We start from the raw sequence: 24,966 nt of genomic DNA, 5'->3' as shown, positions 1-24,966 counted from the left end.
TCAGGGAAGGCCAGGAAATATGCAAATGCCACAGCTCCTAGCTGCTCCTTCCCACTGCGTTTTCCGTGTGTTTGCATATGTGCAGAGGATGGCAGGTGCTGAACCCGTTAACGCTTAGGAGAGTTGTGTCATCAGTTTCAATGTGACCAATATGTGACTGTAGGGTAGAGGACAAATCACGCTGGCTCAGAGCCATGGATAACACAAGCAGCTACTATGCAAGCTTCGCATCAGCAACCATGCCAACACTCAGCAATTCTGGTGTACCATCAGGCAGATGTTATTGACATCCTGCGCATTTCTTTACCAAAGTATAATTATACTGAATTACATGGTGGGTTTGTGACACTGCCAAACATCTGTTTGGATTAGTTAGTTTGTGTTCGTAAAGGGCCACATGAACCTGAAGGCCAGAGCTAGTACAGGATGAACCTCTCTAATCTGGAACGCTCCTCCAGAAACATCGGTCATCCGGCATGATTTCAGTTAGCTGGACGACCACATATCATGGGTGTGGCCAAGTTTCCTGCAGTTCTTTCAAGTTTGTTTACAGCCACGAGTCCTAGCTCTCAGTGTTTTGTGCTGTTATTTAGCTGTAATTTACCCCTAAATATCTTCTAAGATTCCAGGAAGCAGTGGAAGTGTTGGTAAGGTGCTAGACAATACTGCCTCCTGAGGTTCGGCAAATTCTCTTGTTTGGCACCAGTCAGGTCCCAAGGGTGTCAGATGAAAGAGGTTCAATCTGTAGGAAGGAACCAAGCTCGTATGTAGTTAGGAATGCTGCACAAGGATTTGAACCCACGTACAAAGTTTGTTTCTGCAGTTCCTTCACTATTTCTCCCCATTGACGGAGGTAGCAGCCACCACTGCTGCATTTTGTAAGCAAGCAAGATGACATTAACACACCATAGAGACCATCTAGCTTATGTTAGCCACAGTGGTGGAAAGAATCTTTGACACAAATGCTCTCCTTTCTCCAGCTCTTCCCTTTCTCTTTTGCGGTACCCTGCCACAGTGAATGGCTACCCAGGCTCTGCCCATTGGGACTCCAACAAGAGAGAGAAGACAATCCTAGAGTTAAGACAGGACAAGCTGTAGGGCCCTGGTGAAGTATCCGCATGAGTTTTGGACAGCTCTGACTTTGCACCAAGCTAACTCCATTTCTCATGCACCTCCTTCCCCTACACACAAAGCAAGTCTCACTTCCGCGACCAAAAAGCCACCAAGCCGGGCACAAGCAGCATGGTCTTGTGGACTGTATTGCAGACTGGATTTTAGGAGATCCAGGTTCTACTTCTGTTTCCCCCACTGACCTGCTTTAAATCACTTCACCTCCTTGTCTGTCTCCGTTTCCCAAAGCAGCATACAATATTTGATCACAGAAAAACCTGAATGACGTAAAAAAAAAAAGAAAAAAGATAATTCAAGTCCATTTCTTCCAGACCACTAACCCAGGTTCTCTATGAAGTATTTTACAGTACTTTCTACAACCTAAATTCAAATATCCCATGTACGGGCTGCACCTCTCTAATCTGGAACTCCCTGGTCCAGCAACATCCATAAGTTAGCATATTAGTTAGCCAGACAATCACCTATCACGGGTGTGGCCAAGTTTCCCACAGTCCCATGAAGTTTGTTTCCAACCACCAGTCCTGGCTCTCAGCGTTCTGTGCGTTTATTTAGTGGTACTTTGTTCCTACATGTCTTCTAAGAGCCCAGTAAGCAGTGGAAGTGTTGTTGATGCATCAGACGATATTGACCTCCTGTGGTTCAGCATCCATCAGTTCCCGAGAGCCCCGAATTAAAAGGTTCAACTTGTAATATGGCTTCTTACACCTTCCTGAGGAAGATCTTCTAAGCAATAAGTCGTCCCTCTGGATAGCCAGCTTATTACTTTTCTTTCCCATATTTCTCATCAGTTCTCTCTACTCACCCTCCTTTACAATCCCAGTTAAGGTGCAGCTGGTCCAATACTAATAGAGGGAAACTCATTCATTATTCTGATTCTTTAGACTGCTGAAGCTCCCAGTGATGCCCCCTACTTTCCAACTGTCACTCACGCCGCACCCAAGCAGAGATCAGGGCTCTCACAATGCCAAGTGCTGCATGCACAAGAAAAAAAGACAGTCCCTGCCCCCTGGCTGTTCACAGTTGAGAAGTACGACAAGGCAGGTGAACCAACAAACGGGGGAGGCAGGATGAGGCGTTGAAGTAAAGACACGTACGACTGTATACACCTAGCAGTCAGAGCAGTCGTAGCTTGCTTCTCGTTCTCCCAGCAATGGAAGGAAAAGCTCAGCAGTGTGAAACTGACAAGACAAAGGATGGCTCTGCTTGCCACTATGACCAGCTGGGATTTTCAAAGCAGCCCAAGGAAGTTAAAAAAGGATTTCAATGAGAGTTGGGTGCCTAAACCCCAGCAGTGCCTTTGATGCACCAAGACACCACTGGTACAGGTAGAGACGTGATACAGGTATATCCTTAACCGCACCATCACTCACACACCTTGCTAAAGAGCTTATAAAATTCCCACCCCAGACCTGGTCAGAGAGATCAGTTTACAGCCCTGACGGCTGACACACACTCCAACACATCCTGTTTATAGGAGCAATCAAGTCATTCCAGCTGCACGCCACAGACATATTTCACTGATGAAGTGATGGCTATCGGGTATCCATCTGAAGTCTCTGCAGAGATAGATGGGGTGTAATCAAATGTAGCCCCAGAGACATCCACTACCCATCAGAGGTAGGTACAGAAAAATCAAGCATTTAGTTAGCACCTATATTTTCAGAGGACATTCAGGATTAATGCCTTGGACCTGCTTATTTCAGACCAAGTGATCTTACTCTGAAACTGGAACCTAAGCAGTATCCTGTAACATCTCATTGTGAGCGCTGAGTATCATATTATACACAAGACAGGAAGTATCACCTATTTTTAATATTGTTGGACATTTACCTTCACAGGACCTAATAGTTACTTATAACTATGCCTAAACATAAACTCTTCTATGCTGGGTGTCTGCTTCAGGCTGAATAGCATCCCCCCCGCCAAGACAACAGATTAGCCATTTCAAAGATAGAAATGAGGGGAAAATACACTGATTTGGCTATGTAAAAAATCCTAGACAATATTTTTGTGAGGGGTCCCGGAGCTTGTTGAGAGGGAACATGAAAACCTATGAGAGGGGTATCCTCTATATCCCCATTAAAATCTGCTCCAATTTGGCCAAAATATAAATCTTTCAAAATTAAAAAAAAAAAATACAGTTCACATATACTCTGTACAGACTGATTAGATTTTAGCAGATAAATTCCTCAAAGACTCCATTGATGCAGGCTGCGACTGGCGGAGCAAAGCGTATGGGACAAGGGACTGGGACGAAAGGGACGACTCCACTTGGATGAGGAGCCCAGGGTTGGAAACGGTGAATCAGTCAGGAGGGAAAATGAGAGATGGAGAGGGATAGCTGGAGACCAGGGTGGAAGAAAGAGCTCGGATGAGGAGATTGGTTAAGAAGAAATTAGAACTTGCTGAGCAGGATGGTGGAACTAGGGAATGAGAGGAACTGGGCTGGGACGGTAAGTCTGGAGAAAAGAGTCTAGATAGTAAGAGTGAGATGAGAAGCCGGAGGACTAGAGACCAAGACTGAGGACAATCAGCCAGGGGTGGGAAAGCAGTGACTGGAACCAGCGGAAAAGCAGAACGAACTACTGAGAGGGAGTAGAGCTGAGGGAGCTGGGTGCAGAAAGAGGATGGTCTCATATCTAGAAACTCAGCTGTCCTAACCAAACTACTTAAACTCAGCATTATGCAGGTGGTCACTGATGCAGCATCCTTCATTGTCTTGGTGCTTTACCTGAGCCCCAGAAGGATTTGCAAAGAGGGTGAGCATCGGCAGTGACCTTTAAGAATGTGGTGCTCTCTGCAGCAAAATACTCTGAAAAATCGGGTCCTAGAGCTCTAAAATTGGAACCCCAAAATTAGTGGATAATTTTGACCTTCATCTCCTTCTCTTGGCTTCTCATGTGTGCAATGCAGCTAAAGCTACCCCCTCATTTGCAAGGGTTTTATGAAAAATAATTCCATTAATATTTGCTAAGCATTCCCCGGATAGCAACGAGCACCATGGCAAAGCATGAGGAAATTCACAAGTCTGTTTTCACGGCAAGGTTTGAACAGTGTACAGTAAATACAGCCTTGGGCCAATAACTGTTCCATAACTGAACATTGTCTATTTGGCACACTGTAGAAAAACACAGTATGGGCATCTGTAATTAAATGTTGTATCATAAGATATATGCACTGGGGGCCAAAATTAAGATTGTGCGTGCGTCCTGAAGTCTGTCATTTGCTAACTTTTGCAACCACATTGTTTAAGGCCAATTTGTCTGTGTGATTAGGTACACTGTTTAAACTACCAGCCTACCACCTTTCCGAAAACCATAACACATTTCTTCTGAGCAGTACAGATAAAGTCTATCTGTATCCCAAGCACAGACTCTCCTCCACTTGCAATGCAATGCACCTCAGAGAACTTCTGCTCTCCATGAAACGGACTGGAATATTGAGTTTCCCATTCTAACTAAGTAGCTGGCTCCTAACGCTATGTCTATACAAGGGAAAGTAAGTCGATTGCAGATTACACAGTTCTAGATACAACAATTGCATAGCTAGAATCAACATATCTGCAATCGACTTACCTGGCCGACCTCACTGTAGGTCAATGGGAGAGTTTCTCCCGTCAACCTCCCTTACTCCTCGCTGCCCGATAGGTCGATTCTGTGAGTCCCAACCAGATGTGGGAAATTGAATCCCAGAACATCCTGAGCAGGTCAATCTTCCAGGGTAGTGTAGCCTAAGAGTCTTAACCAGCTGTGATTTTCAGCCATTTTTGTCTTTCCCTGATCCTCATAACATACATCCTCCTCCTCAAGTCCAAGTAACTCCATGGCAGGGGACTGAAAAGAAAAGTGATGACAGTCCCAGGAAACTTCCCCCACCCCTTCTCTGTCCCAACATGCACTGCTCCCTTCTTCACACATGACCGCTACTGGAGCAAGAGGCACCTTAGAAACACCTCAGACAAAGGCTGAGATGCCATGTTCTATATGTGAAATTACCATCAGATAACTGACTGGTTCACTATACCAAATAATAAAAGAAGGATACGACTCAAATCCCCTAGAGCTGAACACCACATCAATTAAAATCACTGCCATATTAGGAGCTGATGGCCCCACTTGACAGCACTCTCAGCACGACTGAAGCACCAGGGAAGCTGAATTCTCCTTTCACTCCCAAGAGATGGTATCCACTTGGGCAGCTGAGGTCCCTCCAGCATCTTCTAAACTGCACAGAATGCACAATAAAATTCCATGTGCTTATAAATATGAAATAATGAATCTCACCCACGCCATAGGGGTAAACAAATGCATTGAGCAACAAAGATGAAATCTGATAGCACATTTTTGATTCTGTTCTTTGAGCTAAACACTCTTCAATTTTGGTCAACTTTTTGTTAATCATACAAAAATGATCCATGGTGGAAAATAAATTGAGGGGAGGGTTTAACAAACAGATGCAGATAAAAAACATCCAATATATTTCCCACCACTTTCCTTTGCAAATCTCCACTTAATCCTAAAATTTCAGTTTTATTTTGGCCCAGTTTTAGTACAGAGATTTTTTTGACCTCTCAAGCACAGGTTGACCCTCTCTAGTCCAACACCCTCAGGACCTGACTGGTGCTGAAACAGAGAATTTGCCAGATCACAGGAGGTGAATATTGTCTAGTACATTACCAACACTTCCACTGCTTACTGGGCTCTTAGAAGACATATGGGGTAAATTACACCTAAATAACAGCACAGACCACAGAGACCCGGGACTGGTGGCTCTAAGCAAACTTTATGGGACCACAGGAAACTTGGCCACAACCATGATAAGTGGTTGTCTGGCTAACTACAGATGTTCCTAGACTAGAATGTGCCAGACTAAAGAGGTTCAACCTGTATTAAAAAAATACTGAGAAATAACAAGGCACAGTCACAATACCATGATAGCATGGTAAATTCCACTCCCTTGTTCTCTTAAGAACTGCTATATTCCTATGGCCCCTTAATAAAGTCCTCCTGTGGATACAAACAAATGGGCCCCCCATTTCTGCCTTTGCCAAGAACTGAATAGCAGACCACGCACGGAGCCATCCTGCCAATGAAGCATGGAAGTACAGATCCAATTACTCATCAGCACCCTCTGTGATGACTTGGCCAACATTAAGTACTTCAAATGCTTCCCTGATTCTATTCTCATCTGTGAAAAGACTGTTACAACAATTGGAGGGGAAAGGGGAGGCAAAGGGGAAGGGGCAGGTAATTCCAGCTCCTGACAAACATGAAAGATCTGTTGTGGAAAACAAACTGGGGATTTACAAACTGATGGGGATAAACAAGACCTGGCTGCCTGTGATTTAGAGCTAACTATGTAGTTTACGGAATGTTAATTGAATACTCAGTGTCTGTTAGCAACTGTGGTGATCAACTCAATCTTAAATTAAATAAGCAATAAATGCTTAACTGAACTTCTATTAAATTTCACCCAGTATGTGAAGTATGTGGAGCTTTTAATTGACATTAAACAAGATGGTTACAAGGCATCAGTTGATATTTTATTACCTTGAGATAAATGGCCTTATTAAATCTAAACTGACTATTATGTTCAAGATGGAATCACACTGGGGCTCTGGTGAAGTTTGTCTGGCTCAAAGGCAACCAGCTAAGAAGATTTACTTGGGTGGGAAGAGTGAAAACAGTGAGCAATGCTGCTTTCACAGCCCCACTCCCAGAGACAGAAAGCCATTCCTCCGCAGAGCAGGTACTATCCATCACTATCCACCCATCCAAGCAGCTCTGTGGCCCCCTCACTGCTGTGGTCTGTGAACACAGCACAATCATGAATGCATTTTATCCTTAACATTGCTAAGAGGTAGGGAAGCTTTACTCCCATTTTACACCTGGAAAACTGAAGCACTGGGAAGATTAAGTGATTTGCCAAAGGCCTGTGACACACCCAGGGTCAGACTGGAAGGTATGGTAGTCCCTTTTGGCCATAAACTCTGATAAACAGAGGAATCTGGAGCCAGACCGGGGATTGAACCCCCAACTCAAGGGCAGCCCAGTGTCCATTGCACTAGACCAATCAGCAATGCACACACATCCCACTCATTCTCCAATGCCAACAGGCCCGTGCTCTCCCTGACAACCTCCCTAGCTCCATTTCCTCCTCTTCTCTAGCAGTATCATGCCTGATCTTCCACCTCCCTTCCTAAGGCCTGGGAGACTGGCAATGGAAGGGTCAGTGAGGATCCAGGGCACAGCTGCCCCGAGACCCCATGTCATGAGTTAATGCCTGTAAAGGGTTGAACCCAGAGAGGGGGGTTCCCTGTTGGTAAGCAGTCAGGGCAGCCAGTGGGAAGAGAGAGGAGGGGTTTTGAACTGAAGCAGTTACTTGCTGCGGGGAGTCTTTCTTTCACAAGACACACAGAGATGGTTATACCTGAACAGGCTTGGAGGATTCAGTAAACAGCCAGGCCTCAAAGAAATCTGGGCACAGTGATACGTAAGAAGAAAAGAAATGTTTAGTCAGACATGATATTTTCTTATTTGGGGTTTGATACTGGACTTCTCAGGCCGGCTGATGCACCCCCTGTACACCGTCACTTTTAAACTGGATGCCAGGGAAGTAATTCTCTATGCTTTAAACTACGGGTTTTTATATGCTCTAACATCTAGCAACCAAGTAGGCTTTATCATGTATTTCTTTTGTTTTGTTAATAAACCACCTTTTTATTTTTTAAAAGGCAATGATTTAATTCATGTGTCCTAGAGAAGGGTCTGTGTATGTACATATCTAAGACTGAAACGCTGGCTGTCAGACTGCAGCTTAATTTCTTCCTCTGTTTTGAAGCTCTCTCCTAAGGGAGGGTCAGAGCTTGGGTTTACCCCACGGGGAGACATCCCAATTGTGTCCTCTTGGGTTTTAAAGAGGGGTTTTCTTACTTGGGTTGTGGCAGCCACCTCCCAGGGTCAGGGAAGCTTTTAAGCAGAAGCCTATAAAAGGAAGGTATTTTTAAGGTCTCTTGTGGGTCTCCATCTTCTGCACTTGGAAGTTGTGTCTACACTACAAAAATAACTTTGAAGTTACTTACTTCGAAGTGCAACTTCAAAGTAAGCAACTTCGAAGTTGAGCACCCACATACACCCTACTTTGAAGTAGGACTCTACTCCATTCCCAGCAGCAGAGTAAGGACTTTGAAGTTGGGCTCCCTACTTCAAAGTTAACTTCGAAGTAAGGGAAAGTGTGCGTAAACTCTCTACTGGCTACTTCGAAGTAGTGCCTAACTTCGAAGTTAGTTCCTAGTGTAGACGCATCCAGAGTGTCAGAGTGGGGAACAGGAACAGAGAGATAGCCGTGTTAGTCTATATTCTATCAAAACAAAAAGGCAGTCCAGTAGCACTTTAAAGACTAACAAAAGAATTAGGTGGTGAGCTTTCGTGGGACAGACCCACTTCTTCAGACCATAGCCATACCAGAAAAGTCGACCCTGTTTTGGTATGGCTATGGTCTAAAGAAGTGGGTCTGTCCCACAAAAGCTCACCACTTAATAAATTACTTTGTTAGTCTTTAAAGTGCTGCTGGACTGCCTTTTTGTTTTGATAGAGTGGGGAACAGCTTTGACTCTCCATTTCTCATGTGCCCCCTGAACCCTATGAAATGCTAATGGTTTGTGGCTACCATTGACCTAAGCTATTGTCAAAGCCCTGAAATAGGGGTAGAAGGCCCTCCACTTCTCCTAAGTGCTGGCTTATTCCAAACACCTACAGGCTACCTTGTGTGCACAGTCTTCAGATGATATGTTAAGGGCTGTTATAAAGCATACAGCCATCAACACCGTCTGTGGACACACAGAAGTAAATGGGTTTAATGTGTGGCCAAGGAGATTTAGGTTAGGAGCAAAACCAACAACAGGGGAGCTACCAGGGGCAACTGCAGCAGGTCCTGGTAAAGCAAAGGGGCCCAGGGCTTCCAGCTGCCACGGGCTGCTACCAAGGCAGTGGCAAGAGCTGGAGCCCCGATCCCTTTAAATCTCTGCCAGAGCACCACGTGGTACGCTCCATAGTCACAGCTCCAAACAGCGCAGGGCGGGAGGAAGGCATGGTGCAAGTTTGAGCAATATTGAGGATTGGCTGCCCCCAGCCCCACCCCTTGTGGGAATGTGGAGGCGGGCCACTCCACCAAACCCCTCACCCAGGGGCTCGGCAAGTCTGCCAACTCCCTGGTTATGAGGCAAAACTTTCAAACACTAGCTCCGTACTTCGAAGGGAGCATGGTATGTAGGATGTCGGGAGATTACTAATGAAGTGTTGCAGTGCACATGAAGCACTTCATTAAGCTAATTCTCCCCCATGGAAACTCTGAAGTGTTAAACTTCCAAGTGCCGACTTGTACGTAGCCACAGCTAACCCACCAGTACTACGAAGCGCCTGGGTGGGTTAGCCCAGGGGTTCGTCCCTTTACTCCACAGCTTCAAAGTACCAACGGGTTAGCCACAGCTATACACAAGATGGCACTTCGAAGTTGCCACAGGGGAGAATTAGCTTAATGAAGTGCTGTATATGCACCACAGCACTTCACGAACAATCTCCCGACACCCTACTCTCACACCACGCTCCCTTCGAAGCAGGGAGCTAATATAGACCCACCTAAACGTAGTTAAGCTCCACAACAGGCTCCCCAGAGTATCTCTGGCTTCTCCCTCACTAGAGCTCTTCAACAGGTTTGACAAACATTTGTCAGGGAGTAAACAGGTTTATTTGGTCCTGCTCAGTGCAAGCACCTGGATCCAATGACTTCTGATCCCTCCCAGCCCCACGTTTCCCAGCTCTACAATTCAGCGGCTATCACCACTGATCTTTTGCTAAACAACGTGTATCTGCAGTATGAAACTGTCACAAGCACATGCAATTTTGTGAACAAACAATATAAACTTTGAATGTTTTCTACAATGCTTTCGTACAAAAATTAAGCCGCAGATGGACACATCTTCCAGGCCGATGGAGACAAGTTAAGAAAGAAACCACATTTTCTTCATAAAGCAGCTATACACAAACAACAGTCTTTTTTTTTTTCCTTTTTCTGGCTTTCAGCAAGTGCATGATGTTGCTCTCTAGTGGCTAACTCTCAGAGAAGACAAAGGAGGTGGTACAATTGATAATCTGACAAAGGTCTAGTAGCTCAAGTTGCAGGACTGAGTGTTTTAGGAACAAGCAGCTTCTAGTCCTGGCTCCCAAGTTGTCCTGAATCATTTACACAGTAATTGCTTCTGTTTGTGTGAGATGATGACTTTAAAAAAAGGTGGTTTAATTCATGCGTCCTCGAGAAGGTCTTTGTATATTGTGGTAAACCCGGTGGTAGACCCTTACCTAGAAGCTTCTGGAGCCTTCTAGAAGGACAGTATACTGGGTCCTATTAGGGATCCATGGAGTGGGCGGGCACAGCCCGCCCATGACTAAAAGGCCCCTCTTAGAGAAAGAGGGGACCCATTAAAAAAAGGTCATGGCCCCAACAAAATGTGGGGGACAGCTAAAGAAAAAACAGGGACGGGAGTGGAGGTCAAAGGTTTAGAACAAGGGAACCAGAAGGGGACACCGAGCAGAGAACCCCGGACAGCGCCCACTGCCCCTCGAAGGTGTCAAGAGAGCCAGTGGACGCCACCCAAAGGAACTCTGCCTGGATTCGTGAGCGGAGAGCAGAGAGGAAATAGGCTGCACAGTCACAGGCCTCCCCCCCCCGCCAGCGTCCTCTCCCGGGTGTTATAAATGGCTACCTTGGCCATAGCCAGGAGGAGGATGACGAGGAGGTCCCGTGACTCGGTGGGGCCACAGATAGGGTGTGCAAGGATAAGAAGGTACGGGGAGAAGTGCAGCCAGAACCTCAGCAAGAGGTTCTGGAGGAGCCGAAAGAGGGGCTGCAACCTGGCGCACTCAGTGTAAATGTGCGCCAGGGTCTCCCTCATGCCGCAAAAGCAGCGGGTGTCCAGGAGGGGGGTGAACCGCGCCAGGTACACACCTGTGCTCACCGCCTCACGAAGAATTCTCCAGCTGATGTCCCCAGCGAGCCGCGGGACCAGGGTAGAATAAAGGCTGGCCCACCGGGGCTCCCCACTCTCCGAAGGTGGTAGAAGGTCCCGCCACTTGTGGTCTGCGCGGGACATGAGGGTGGGGAAGTGGACCGTGTGAAGCCACGAGTGTGTACAGATGACGTCGGGGCGCGGTTCGGAAGGGGACCAGCTGCAAGGCGTGCAGCCGGCAGGGATGATCCAGGGGAGGGGGGGCGGGAAGACTCGCGGAGCCAGAGGCCCACAGAGAGGTCCGGAGGGCCAGGAGTAAGAGGGGGATGGGGTGCACCCTCTCGCAGGACCCAGTGTAGGTAGATGTGAGCAGCGGGTGGCAAGGCAGCCTTCACCTCCTCGAGTACACGCTGGGGAGAGCGAAGAGTGGAGAGCCCCGTGCGCTGGGCGAGCACCAGGGCCTCCATCCAGTCTCCCTGGTCGTAGTCCAGGAGGTCTCTGACCCTGGTGATTCCACCGAGGACCAGCCTCTGGCACACCGCGGGGGACTCCGCCGCCTGCACACGGAGGTAGGGGTTGTGTAGCAGGGGCTCCGCGAGGAGGTCTTCCCCCACGGTGGCCCCTAAGGACCTGGAGACTGCAAGCAGCCGCCAGGTGTGGAGGAGGTCCTGGTGGAAGGCTGGCAGCTCCGAGAGGTCTCGCGGACAGCCTCTCAAAGGCAGATAAAGGAGCTGCTGGTCGTATCGGAGCCCTCGGAAGCGATGGAGGAAAGCGTGCGCCAGCGTGCTCCACACCGGACTATCTGCACTATTGCTGTTGAGGAGTCCCTGCAGGGCCCGGAGGCGGAAGACATGGACCTGAGTGCGTAGGCAGGTCAGGCCCTGTCCTCCCTCCTCCGGGGGGAGATGGAGAACCCCTGCAGGGACCCAGTGCAGTCCTGGCCAGAAGAACTCCAGAATTACCTTCTGGAGGGCGGCCAGGAAACCCAGGGGTGGGACAAGGGTGCTGAGACGGTGCCAGAGCATGGACAGGACTAATTGATTAAGCACCCGTGCCCTCCCCCGTAGGGAGAGGCACTGGAGAAGCCCCGCCCACCTCTGCAACCGCTCAGCCACCCTGCCCTCTAAACTTTGCCAGTTTTCTGGCAGAGAGGGATGCATGGTGGATAGAAAGACGCCCAGATAGGACAGCGGACCTGCGCGCCACTGAATGGCCTGAAGCGCAGGCGGGAGGTGGCCCGCCTGCCACCCAGCCCCAGCCACCAGGCCAGAGCTCTTGACCCAGTTGACCCGGGCAGAGGAGGCCACCAAGTAGATGGCTTGGCAGGCCTCCAACTGCACCAGGTCTCCCGGGTCCTGGACCAAGAGGAGTACGTCATCGGCGTATGCCGACAGGACCAGCCGCAGCTCTGGCTCACGGAGCACCAACCCCATCAACCTTCGTCGAAGGAGACAGAGGAAGGGCTCGATGGCCAGAGCGTAGAGCTGGCCTGACAGCGGGCAGCCCTGATGCACCCCTCGCCCGAAGCTGACCGGAGCGGTCAGGGTCCAGTTGAGCTTGACCAGACACTCTGAGGCAACATACAGCACCTGGAGAAACCCAATGAAACGGAGTCCGAAGCCGAAGGCCCGCAGAGCGCCCAGTAGATACCCGTGGTCCACCCTGTCGAACGCCTTCTCCTGGTCCAAGGACAGGAGGGCAAACGACAGACCATTCCTACACCCGAGCTCCAAGAGATCCCGGACCAGACAGAGGTTATCGAAGATGGTACGGCCCGGGACGGTGTAGGTCTGGTCAGGGTAGACCACGTCCTGCAGCACAGACCCCAAGCGACGGAAGATGGCTTTGGCAATTATCTTGTAGCCCGTGCCGAGGAGCGAGATGGGATGCCAGTTCCAAAGGTCGCGGGGGTCCCCCTTTTTGGGCAGCAGGGTGAGGACGGCCCGCCTGCACAACAGGGAGAGGACCCCGCTCTGCAAGGACTCAGCCCAGATGCTGAGCAGGTCTGGGCCGAGGATGTCCCAAAACACGTGGCAGAACTCCACGGTCAGCCCGTCCATGCCCGGGGATTTGTTGGTGGGCATGAGACGAAGGGCTTCCGAGAGCTTGGCCAGAGTGAGAGGAAGCTCCAGCCGGTCCCGGTCACCCATGCTGACCGAAGGGAGTTGGTCCCAAAGCACTCTGCAGGCATCGGCGTCAGTCAGATCTGGGGAGAAAAGGGTGGCGTAGAAGGCACAAGCCCTCTCGCGCATCTCCGCCGGATCTGTAAGAGGGGTGCCATCCTCCACGAGGAGGCAGAGGATATGTTTCTTGGCACCCCTCTTTTTCTCCGGGGTGTAGAAGAAGCGGGAGCCGCAGTCCATCTCCCGAAGGAGCTGGATCCGCGACCTCACAAAGGCCCCCTGTGCCCGAAGGGCGTCGAGGGCCCTGAGCTCATCCCGATTCTCCCGGTACGTGCCGCAGAGGGGTGGATCCCCGGGGCTGGTGGCCAGGCGCCTCTCCAGCTCAAGAACCTCCCGCTCCAGCTGTCCTATCAATGCATCCCGCCACCGGCTGGCCGCCCGGGTATAGTCGCAGCAGAAGAGCCGCGTGTGCACCTTTCCCAGATCCCACCACCGCTGCGCTGAGGGAAAGGCGCACCGTTGCCCACGCCAGGCCAGCCAGAACTCCCGGAAGGATGCCACGAAGCCCACATCCGCCAGCAGGCTATTATTAAAATGCCAGTAGGCCAACCCCTGCTTCCCCGGTGAAAGAGAAGCCTTCACGCCCACCAGGTGGTGGTCCGAGAAGGGGGCCAGCCGCACGCTGGAGGAGTGGGCCCGGGAAAGGTGTTGCCGAGTAATATAGATGCGGTCCAACCGGGAGCGTACAGATTTATGGCCCACCACTCGGACGTAGGTAAAGATGGTATCCTCATCCAGGTGGTGGCTGCGCCAGACATCCACCAGGGAGCGATGCTTGATGAGCTCCCTGAGGACATCCGCAGCAGCCTGGCACTGCCCAGTCCCCGTACGGTCCCGTTCCTCGAGGGTGAAATTGAAATCCCCGCCGAGGACCAGGCACTCGCGAGGATCAATGGAGTTGAGGAAGGCCACCGCATGCTGGAAGAAGGATGTTCTCTCTGGGCCGGATGTCGGGGTGTAGACGTTGAGTAGGTGGAGGGGCAGCCCCTCTATCCATACCCGGAGATACAGCAGGCGGCCTGGCACGACCTCAATGCTCCCCAGCACCTTGGGCTGCAGGTCTGGGGAGAACAGGGTCGCTACCCCGGCCCAATGGGCCGAGAGGTGACTAAGGTGGACCCCGTCTCCCCACTCCAGCCGCCAACTGGCTTTGGCGGCTGGAGCAGTGTGGGTCTCCTGCAAGAAGGTGACCGAGTACCCCCACTCCCGGAGGAAGGAGAGCACTCGGCACCTGCGGAGACCCAACCCGCAGCCCCTGGCATTTAATGAGGCAAAGATGACCAGCGCCATTTGGAGGGCTGGGGAGGATCCTCGCTGGAGGGAGCACCGACGGCCCCCGTGGGGCCACACAGCAAGCCGTGACCGATGCCGAAGGCAATTAAGGCATCACGGAAGCCATGGGCCCGGTGGTAGGCCGTGGCGTCCCTCCCCCCGGTCCCCTTGCCCTCTTTTAAAAGGGCCCTCACAGACTCTAGGATGGCATGGAAGTCACCCCAGCGCTGGAGGGCGAGAGCGACCTTGTTCTTGGACCCACAGACGTCGTCCAAGAACTGGTGTATCTCGCCCGCTAACGCATGGGGTGCTGGGGTTTCGGGGTGCCGGAGATCCGTCAGCCCCGTTTTCTTGTGGGCCCCGCGGCTGGAAAAAAGGTCGAAGCGGGGAGTGGGGTCTAAGTTTGGGAGGGATGGGGGCGGCAGAGAGAGAGCAGCCCCAGAGGTGCTGGGAGTGGGCGGTACGACAAAGGCCTCCCGGGCTATCACAGCCTCGGGGGCAGACGTGGGTGGACAAGTGTTGAGGGGAGGGATAGAGGCGGGAGGGTGAGGTTTGGAGGGGAAGGGTCTGAAGGGGGTGGATGGGGAGCAGGGGGAGGAGGAAGGGGCGGGAGTGGCAGAAGAGGGGGAACGGGAGGGCCTGGAAGGGGGAGGGTTAGAGGTTTTTGGACGGGGCATTGACTGGAGAGGGGAGGATGGGTAGGGGCGGGGGGGCCAGGGTGGGAGTAGGGCCTGGGATGGGAGCGGAGGGGATCTCGGGAGGGGGAACTTCCACGGGCAGTGGAAGGGGAGTTGGGGTTAGGGGCAAGGTGCCCTCGCACTTGGTGGCGAGCACCGACGGGGTGGCGGGAATGGTGGTAGGGTCTTCGGGTCCAGGAGGGAGGGAGGGAGGGCATAATGGGAACACCTGTTCTCCCGGGGCGTCCGGGGGCTGGCCAACCCCCACCGAGAGGTCGTCCCCGATTTAAGGGGGGGGGGACACGCCCCGCGACATCCCAGAGCAGAGAAGGGGGGCAGTTAAAGGGGTGCTAGTGGACAGGGAGAGGGGGAGCAAGGGGGTGGGGAGTAGAGGGACAGCCCGCAGGGCTCCAATAGAAGGCCGTCCGCGTCAAGGGCCCCCGGTGTGAGACCCAGGGCCTCGACCTCCTGCGAGAGGAGGGCGAGGCCGAGGTTCACCTCCTCCGGACGCTCCACAGGGGCAAGCTGGGCAGCGGCCAGAGGGGTGTCGGAGGAGGGCGAGGGGACGACGGAGGTAGTCTCTGTTTTTTGAGGCTCCGGCTCCGGGGCTGAAGGGGTGGTGTCCTTTTTGGCCACCACGGTGACTCCGGCCACCCCCGGCAGATGGTCGGTGGCCGGGGGTTCAGTGGGTGGGCTGGGGCTGGCGGCTCTTTTTGGTGCTTTGCGGGGCACGCCCGCCCCATCCTCCGACGCGGTGGGGTGCCAGGCGCGCACTTCCTTTTTCCCCCTACCAGCACCCAGTCCTCCGAGGAGGGGGGCTGGGTGGCAGAGGAAGAAGGGCTAGGGGACTGAGGCAGCAAGGAGGGAGGGAGGAAAGGAGGGGCCGGGACAGCAGGGGGAGGGGATGGTCCGCCCTGGGGTGGGCCCTGCCCAGGTCCTGCCGCTGGCCCTGCCTCCCTCTCTTCCGCGGGCCCGGCTCTTGTGCCCGCTCGGGCGCTGGCACCCGCTTCTCTCTGCCCAGCACCATGCAGCCGGGCGCCCTCCGACGCCCGAGCGGTGATGGATCCATCTGGGACGAGAGGAGGAGGGGCGGTCCCAGGGCCTGTCATGGTCGGGGCACCACTGGTCTCGTGGCTGGCGCCCCCGGGGTTGGAGGAGGTCCCGGGCTCCTCTTCGCGCCGGGCCAGGGGGCAATCCCTCCGGACATGCCCCGCCGCCCGGCACACGAAACACCGGGCCTCCCCCAGGATGTAAAAGACCCGGTACTGGTCCTCTTGATAGGGCACCAGTATAGCCCCTTCCTGGGCTACCCCGCCCTGTGCTGCCACTGGTGACAGTTGTACCCGAGCCTGTCGGCGGAAAGAAAGCACATGCCGAAGGGTGGGGTCCTTGCAGCCTTGGGGGAGGGGGCTCAGGACCAACAGAGGCCGGCCCAGGGCAGTGAGGAACGGCAGAATGGCGGAGTTTGGGAGGAAGGGCGGGACGGAGGAGAACACCACCCGCATGCCCAGGTCTTCCAGCGGCTCCAGGGGCACGTGCACGCCCCCTACCGCCAAGTCCCTCTCCACAGCCTCCTGGGCGGCGGCCTCTGAAGCCAGGAAGAAGACAATCTTCTCGAACATCCGAGAGGCCACCACCACGGCCGCGGGCCCCACCACCCGTGCCAACGCCCGCACGTAGGTTTCCACATAGGGCGAGGCAGCCACCAGGAGGCAGCGGACTCCGTGCCTCCTGGTGAGTGCGGGGAAGGGGCCGCGACCGTCGGGGGTGGTAGTCCTGTCGGAGGCGGAGGAAGCAGGGTGCGAGGCGGCAGCTGCCGCCTGGGCATATGACCTGGGGGCCAAAGAATCGGAGCCCCCAGGCGCGGTGGTGGGAACGGGGGGGCAGAGAGAAGGGGGAGCTGCGCCAGACGTTTCAGCAGCTGGGGTAAGAGCCCCCGCCACGGGAGGTTTGGCCTTCCAGGCGGGGCTCTTGCCTTTCTTTTCCCCCTGGCCCTTCCTACCCTTTTGGGGGGTTTCGTTCGGGGCGGGGTCGCCGGAGGACGCCACAGCGGGGGTGGCAGGAGTCCCGGAGCCTGCGCCCGCGCCCTCGGCCAATAATAAGGCAGTGACCCCGGCGGCCCTGGACGAGCAGGCCGCCATTTCAGGGGGGGGGGGTGCCAGTGGAGGGAGGAGGGCATCGCCAGATGACCCCCCAGTGGCTGTAGAGGCCATGATGAGGGGTGCAAGGGTGAGGGAATTTTATTGGGGTGGGGCACTTTAAGAGAGAGCGGGGGAGGGGAGGAGGAGAGGAGAAGGGAGGGAGGAAGCAGATGCCTACCCCTCCCCCACCCGCCAGGCTGAGGACCTGGCCAGGTGGGGGTGGGGCAGGAGGAGAGAGGGAGGAAAGGGAGGTGCAAGAAGGCCACAACTCCCAGCACAAGATGGTAAGCGGCTCCTGCGACTGCACTGGGATGTGCGGGGGGGTACAATATATGTAAGTGTGTAAATGTGGGGAGGTGAGTGAGTGAGTGGAAGGGGAGGGGCTCAGGCACCTAACAGACAAAAAAGGGGGGGGGGGGGCGTGGGCACAAAAAGGGGGGGCAAGAACCAGCCAAACGTGGGGGCGGGGTTGGAGGGAGGAGTGTGCCCATGGGCACAGCTGCTGCTGCAGAGCCCCACAAGAGCAGGGGGAGGAGGAGGAGGAAGGGGCAGATGGTTTGGGTGGGGCCCAGGTGGGGAGGCCCCGGCAGCAGCTGGGTGTGTGGGCGGGGAGCTGGGGAAGGAGGCAGTGGCTGCAGGGACCACACCCTTACACCCCACCCCCAATTATGCAGCCACCCCTGTGGAGCCCCACCCACCCCCCAAACTCGCCCCTTCCCCCAAGCCACACCACAGCAAGCTGGGGAGGGGAAGCCCAGCCACCGCCCAAGAAAGCTCCTCACCTCCTCTGAAGCAGTGGGGATGCAGCAGCCAGCAGATGGTAAGGTGGGCCCAAAGTGGGGGCCAGCAGACTTCCCCCCGGAAGATGGAAATGGGGGGTACCCCCTCCCCACCAAAAGGCAGGGCAGCAGGATTCCCCCCACACACCACCCACCCAGCAGTTCTAGGAAACTAGCCGGGAGGGGTGGAGTGGGGGGGAGAAGGAAGCAGCCTGCCTAGGGCAGGGAAGAAGCTGGCCCAAGGGAAGGGGCCAAAAGCAGCCCCAAGGGGGGCCAAAGCCAGCAGCCAAGGCCGCCCACCTCCCAGCACCCGACCTCCCAGCCGCAGGGGCCCTAAGCGGGCTTCTGTGTGGCAGCTCCCCAGCCTGTGGAGACAGGCTGCAGGAGCCCCCCCAGAGAGAGGAGACGCTGGGTGGTGGGCCAGTGCGTCTCTGCTCCCTGTCTAGGCCCAGACCTTCGTTGGTCAGATAGGCCCTGTGCTCCCTATAAAAGGCTCCCCATCTGGTAGCGGGGGGAAGGTTTTGAGAGGAGCAGGAGCAGGAGCACAGCGAAAAGGTACCACCGGGAAGTGGTGGGCGAAGTGGCCCAGGGTGAGGCTACTACTTTGGGGCAGGGGTGAAGGCCCTGCCGGTTGCCTCTTGTTCTCATAGGGACGCTGGGCCAGAGTCCAGGGTAGAGGGTGGGTCTGGACTCCCCCCACCCTTCCCCCGAGGGATCACTGTACTGGAGCAGGCGCGGGCCTGCAAGGGGACTGGTATTATTCTCCCTGTACTGGTCCTGCCTATGATGAGGATGGCTCGCTAAGCGGAGACCCCTGCCTTTGGAAGGGCCTGGGCAAAAGGGGGGCCTCCGTGAGTCTCTGAGGCAGCTCAGATCCTCCAGGAAGCACAGGGACCCACAGAGGCTGACAAGGGACTTTGTCACAATATACATCTAAGACTGAAAGGTTGGCTATCACACTGCAGCTTAATTTCTTCCTCTGTTTTGAAGCCCTCTCCGAAGGGAGGGTCAGAGCTTGGGGTCACCCCACCAAGAGACATCCAACAACGGTGTCTTCTTGGATTTTACAGGGGGGTTTTCTCACTTGGGTCATGGCAGCCACCTCCCAGGGTCAGGGAACCTTCTAAGCAGAAGCCTATAAAAGGGGAGGTATTGTTAAGGTCTCTTTCAGGCCTCCACCTTCGGCACTCAGAGTGTCAGAGTGGGGAACAGCTTTAACACCCCATTTCTCATGTGTTCACTGAACCCTAGGAAATGCTAATGGTTTGTGGCTACCATTGACCTAAGCTATTGTCAAAGCCCTGAAATAGGGGTAGAAGGCCCTCCACTTCTCCTAAGTGCTGGCTTATTCCAAACACCTAAGGGCTACCTTGTGTGCACAGTCTTCAGATGATACGCTAAGGGCTGTTACAAAGCGTACAGCCATCAACACCGTCTGTGGACACACAGAAGTAATGGGCTTAATGTGCAGCCAGGGAGATTTAGGTTAGGAGCAAAACCACCAAACAGGGGAGCTATAAGGTTTTTTTTTTTTATTTTTTTTTAAAAAACACACACACACACACACACACACAGAGAAAAATATAAAATAATTAAACGAACAGGACTGGCTACAGGAAACGGTCATAAAAATGGGGCTGACAATGACCGTTTTAAAGATACCAAAAAGTGGGGGGGAAAACAGACATTTCTGAAATGGGGAGACTATTACCATCCTGCTGTTGCAAATTCCATATCCCACAGTCCTTCCACAGACAACAGCCAAACTGCTCACTAGCCCATGACAAGGGATGGGTCTCAACAGGCCGCCAATGGGAAACCACTATTTTAAAAGGCTCCTTCAGACTTGAAGAGCTATGAATCAATATCAGTCTATGGCTTGTCCTGCTGTGAAGGCAGGGGACTGAACTCTATGACCTCTTGAGATCCCTTCTAGTTCTAATGTTCTATGACTCTGATTTTAAAACACAGCCTGACTGAAGTCAATGATACTCAGCCATCTGCATCTTTTCTAAGAAAAGGTCATCAGCAGCTCAACTCCTCTGATGTTTGTTTTCCTTCTTTGAGCATACTGCAAGGCTCTGGGAGAGTTTGAGTGACTCATGCCTATGACTGTCAGTCTCAGATCCAAACAACAGATACTGACAATTTTTTTTTAAACTTAAAATAATGACTTTCACACCAGCTCTTTCACTGCCTCCTTGTGATCAAAACTAACTCTCCGTGGGATTAAAGCAGAACCTGAGCTTGTGTGGCCTTGCTATTAGTCTTAATCACTGTGATTAGGTGTGGGTGACTTTTTTTTTTTAATATCTGGATTAACAGCATTACCACCTGATCTGTCTTCATGCACCCACAAGCACCAGGAGCAGAAACTGCTAAGCAGTATACTGACCTAACCCAAATTTCTTAGGCAGGCATAAACGGTGAAAAGCTTTGTGACTCCATGGGGTTTTTTTGGTCTGTGGTGTTCGGTTTGTTTTGTTATTTTCTTTTCTCTGCCTATTTCTTTCTTACAAAACTAAAAAAAACCCACACCTGTCAGACTTCACTAATATCCCCTTTTTTTGAGTTCCAGTCAACAACGTGCCACTCCAGTAATGTGAAAGCTACTGCCATGTGCCCTGAGTAGGACCAGTGCTTAGAAAAGCTTTATACTGCTCCAGAGCTCAAGAAAGTGATCAGATCCTGCTCCTTAAAGGTATGCATGTACTGAAAGGAGAGAATATTTCAGTTTTGTCACTTCCTTGGGGAGTATTATGGGGAGAAATGGAAAAAAAGACAATGACATCAATGCCAGGATAGGGAAAGCAACAGCTGCTTTCAAGACTCTTCATCCCATATGGAGATCACAAATACCATCTGCAAAGACAAAACTGAGTCTTCAACACAAATGTGAAGAGTATGCTCTTGTATGGATGCGAGACCTGGCGTACCAAAAAGTCTTCAAATCAGAAGCTACAGACATTCATAAAGAGATGCCTGAGGAACATTCTTCACATCAAATGGCAAAACTTGGTCACAAATGAGGCGATTTGGAACAAAGCGGGACAAGAACCACTTGATGTTCAAATCAAGAGAAGAAAGTGGGATGGCTAGGCCACACTCTCAGAAAAGCATCATCCAGCATAGACTATCAAGCTCTCAGATGGAATCCACAAGGAAACACAAAGGAGGAAGACCTCAAATAAGATGGAGAAGATCTACTGATGACTGGGGTACTCCTGGGGTCAGTTACAAGTTTTGTCCTGAGACAGAGTGACGTGGAAGAGACTTGTAGGTGATTTATGCTCCACTCGGACTACAAGGGTTTAAGTCAAGTAAGTCATTGTGTCACTGTGTTCTTACTCTACAACCTTGTAACATGCCCACACGAGATTTAAGCTTCCCTTGGCCAGGAATGCTTAATAAGGGTACTGGATTGGCATGCTGTTCTAGTCACCACCCTGGGCAGTTCATTCAAGAGTGATTCTGGAGGCCAAAAGGAGTTGAGAAAAACAGTGAGACTAAAACTGAAGTCAAATGGCTTTCACAGGAATTTGGGAATTATCAGAGCAATAACCTGTGCTCCTCCTACTCCAGTACAGGTTGAACTTCAGTCCAGCATCCTAGGGATCTGACTGGTGCTGAACCAGAGAATTTGCCCAATCACGGGAAGTCATTGTTGTCCAGCAGCATTATCCACACTTCCCCTGCTTAGTGGGCTCTGAGAAGACATTTTAGAGCTAATCAGAACTAAATAACAGCACAGAACACTGACAGCCATGACTGCTGGCTGTAAACAAACTTTATGGGATTGCATGAAATTTGGCCACATCATGAGAAATGGACATCCAGCTAACAAAAGTCATGCTGGACCACAGAGTGCCACACTTGAGAGGTTCAACCTGTGTCTGTCTTCAACAGTGTCCACTACCAGTTGCCTCTGAAAACATTGCAAGATCCCTACTGATCTCTGATAGTTAGAGAACAGTTTAAACCATGAGGTATAAGGTGTAATTGCGAGTTACAACTTTTACTAGGCTGGATATTCTCATTATCCTTATAAACGGCTGGCCTCTTTTTGAAGGTTGACGAGTTCTTGGCCTTAACATCTCATGGCAAGGAGTTCCATTGTCCACTTACAAACCATGTGGAAAAAGTATTTCCTTTTATTCATATTAACTTAGTCGCCCTTCAGTATCCATTCTGCAGACCATTCATTGCAGACCAAAGTATTTATATACTTTCCTGTCCCTTATTTGTCTTCTTTGAAAACAAGACGTCTCTAATCAATCTTCAGTTGAATTTTTCCAGGCCCCTCATTATTTTCACTCTCCTTCTTTGAACCTTTAAATTTCTCCATTATACTTTGCTAAGCTCTTGCAGAGCCTTTGACAGAAAAATGGTAACTGTTATGCATAACAGCTCTCAGACTCACAGTAGGAATCTCACATCATCTGAAAAAAAGAAACTTGCTTCAAGTTTGTGGATAAATCATGAGATTGGTATATGAACTTGATAGAATGATTTTAATAAACGGGGTGACACTTTGGACGCTAACATAAGCTATAATTAACAATAAAAAAGAACCCCAGTGACAACTGCTTTTTTTTTTGCTGAAATCTTCAATTCTGTTGGGATTTTAGCACCTACTCACCTTTACTCACTTCTACAGGACAAACAGTGTGTAGCACAAGGGGTGCAGAATTGGGCCTGTACTTACACCATCTGAAGACTTGACTTTCAGGCTTTCATTAGTTAGCAAGGCACAAGCCCCAACTACAACAACCAATCAAATATCAGACTCAAGTGGGACCAAAGAGAGGCCCAAATATGTGCAAGAATGATCTGTCATCTGTCTTGCAACCTACCACGAACAGGTCTATCTGAAGTCAGTCATCGACTCCTACACTCCTAAATATCTTGAGGCGTAAAGGGGGCCCACGGGAGAGTTTCCCAGTCTTGCCCTAGCCTTTCTGCAAAATGATCTCTCTGCAGATCTTGCCCTGAAAGTTATTCTTATGGGGCATGCACCCAGCCTCTGCAGGGCACAAAGCTGTGGGCCCTGCAAGCACAGAAATACCAGCACAATTAACAGGCATTCTCTGAAGCGAAACCATATAGGAGTGATGCTTTCCAAGTGGGTGAAAAGTACGGACGGACACTACTCAGCCTACAAGGGAGTGGAAACAAAAATATCCAAATACTTATTTAGTAAAACTGAGCAAGAGCAATTTATTTCATGGTAAAATGCAGCAGCCAAGCAACTACTGAATTAGTTTTCCTTATCAACACCTCCCACTCCTAAACAAAGCCCCAGGGGGTGCCCAGATTTCTCCTGAATAATAATGAGAATGAAATCTGTCAGTCTGAATGAAAATAAACTGAGTGACAGTAATTGTGTGGGAAATTTCTGCTGACCTCCCTGCGCAGGGCCTACTCCTTCTTGCATGCAAAAGTGTGCCAGTGCCTCACACAGCCATTATTATTTCTAGAATGACGGGGGTCCTACTTTACAAAGTACCAATCCCTCTTCTCAAGGATGTACAGTTGAACAGTGCAGGGAGCAAGACAGAGGAGACCGAAGGAAGCAATATTTAAAAGAAAAGACAGCCAGACAACTCCCATAAACCAGACGCCTGCATTCCTGTCCCATCAGCTGTGTGACCCACACTGCCAAGGGAAGGCCTGCTGCACCCAGAGCAGGGTGTTAGCCCCAAAGGGTGCCCTGGACAGACTCCAGCCGGGGGGGCACACCCCTTTAGAAAGGAGAAATCTGAGCAAGTTCCTTTGCAGTTCCAGCCCCAAATACTGGCGAGAGAAGCAATTACATGGCCAGGTGCCCTAATAAACCCTGGGCAAAGCGGATGGAGGGGGGAGCAGCGGGGAGCAGCCTGAGCTACCTCCAGGCTCCCTGCCCCTAAGGCGGGCTCCTACCGCCAGATCTGCACTCGCCACCCCCCGGCCTGCCCGCTCAGTGGCCCTGGGAGTGCTGCACGTGGGGCTGGGACCCCCAAGAGCCATGGGGAGTTTCCTGGGTCCCTCCCCGTTCGCGTTACCCCCTCCCCCCCCCGGCCAGCCTGAGCGCCCCTCGTCCCCACTCCGCCGCTCGCTGCAGTCCAGCCCAGCCCAGCCCCACCCCGCTGGCGGCCGGCACCGCGGGCAGGAGATCGCCGCCGGCCGCGGCCTCTCCTACCCTACCCGGCCCAGCCCGGCGCAGGGAGGAGCCACCGCCCCCGGGCCACATGCAGCGCCGCGCGCCGCGCCCGGCCCCGCCCGACGGGGGCTCCAGCTGCGGCACAGCTGGGGCGGGCGCGGGAGGGGGGGGTATTTGCAACCCTACCTCGGGGGAGGCGGAGGCGAGAGCGGCGGCGGCGGCGGCGGCAGGAGGGCGGAGGCTGCGGGGAGGTGGGGCGGAGGGCGGGGCGGAGGCTGCATCAGCGCCGCCGAGTCCCCTCCCCGGCCCGGGCTGGGGCGGCCCCGCACCCCCTCTGCCCCCCCACCCCTCCCGACATCCCAGCAGCCTGCCGTCCCCCCACACCTCCCTCCCCCCCCCCCGCGCGCCCTGCCCGCCCCCCCCACGGCCCTGGCAGCCCCCCCCACCCCCTCTGCCCCCCACCCACCCTCCTCCCCCCACCCCGGGTCGCCCCCCAGATCCTCTTCCAGGCACAAGCAGACGGAGCCGTTACTTGGGGGCCCCTCCCCCCGACACATAGTAACTAAGGAGCCCCCCCCCCCAAATGTGACTGCTTAGGGCCTCCAAGGGGGCAGCCCCGCCTGCGCTGCCCCCTCCTTTGC

The 24,966-nt window shown here is 52.7% G+C and overlaps 1 protein-coding gene across 14 annotated transcripts in view; it reads right to left on the bottom strand.

The window, feature by feature from the left end:
- LPP (LIM domain containing preferred translocation partner in lipoma) overlaps positions 1-24,966 on the bottom strand; it is a 456,239-nt gene that overhangs the window by 431,045 nt on the left and 228 nt on the right. For 2 of the 14 annotated variants that reach the window (XM_075004751.1, XM_075004768.1), the window contains exon 1: positions 24,512-24,553. The exons of 8 other annotated variants lie outside the window; for them this stretch is intronic. The gene's annotated coding sequence lies outside the window, so the exon portion shown is untranslated. Of the gene's footprint in view, positions 1-1,313; positions 1,364-24,511; positions 24,571-24,966 lie in introns of those variants that run through there. 4 more of the 14 variants (XM_075004774.1, XM_075004754.1, XM_075004767.1 and 1 more) reach the window with 4 other exon arrangements.

The sequence above is a fragment of the Carettochelys insculpta genome, chromosome 10, assembly GCF_033958435.1.
Source record: "Carettochelys insculpta isolate YL-2023 chromosome 10, ASM3395843v1, whole genome shotgun sequence".
In the NCBI taxonomy this organism is placed as follows: domain Eukaryota; kingdom Metazoa; phylum Chordata; order Testudines; family Carettochelyidae; genus Carettochelys; species Carettochelys insculpta.
This window is presented reverse-complemented; position numbering and strand designations above follow the sequence as displayed.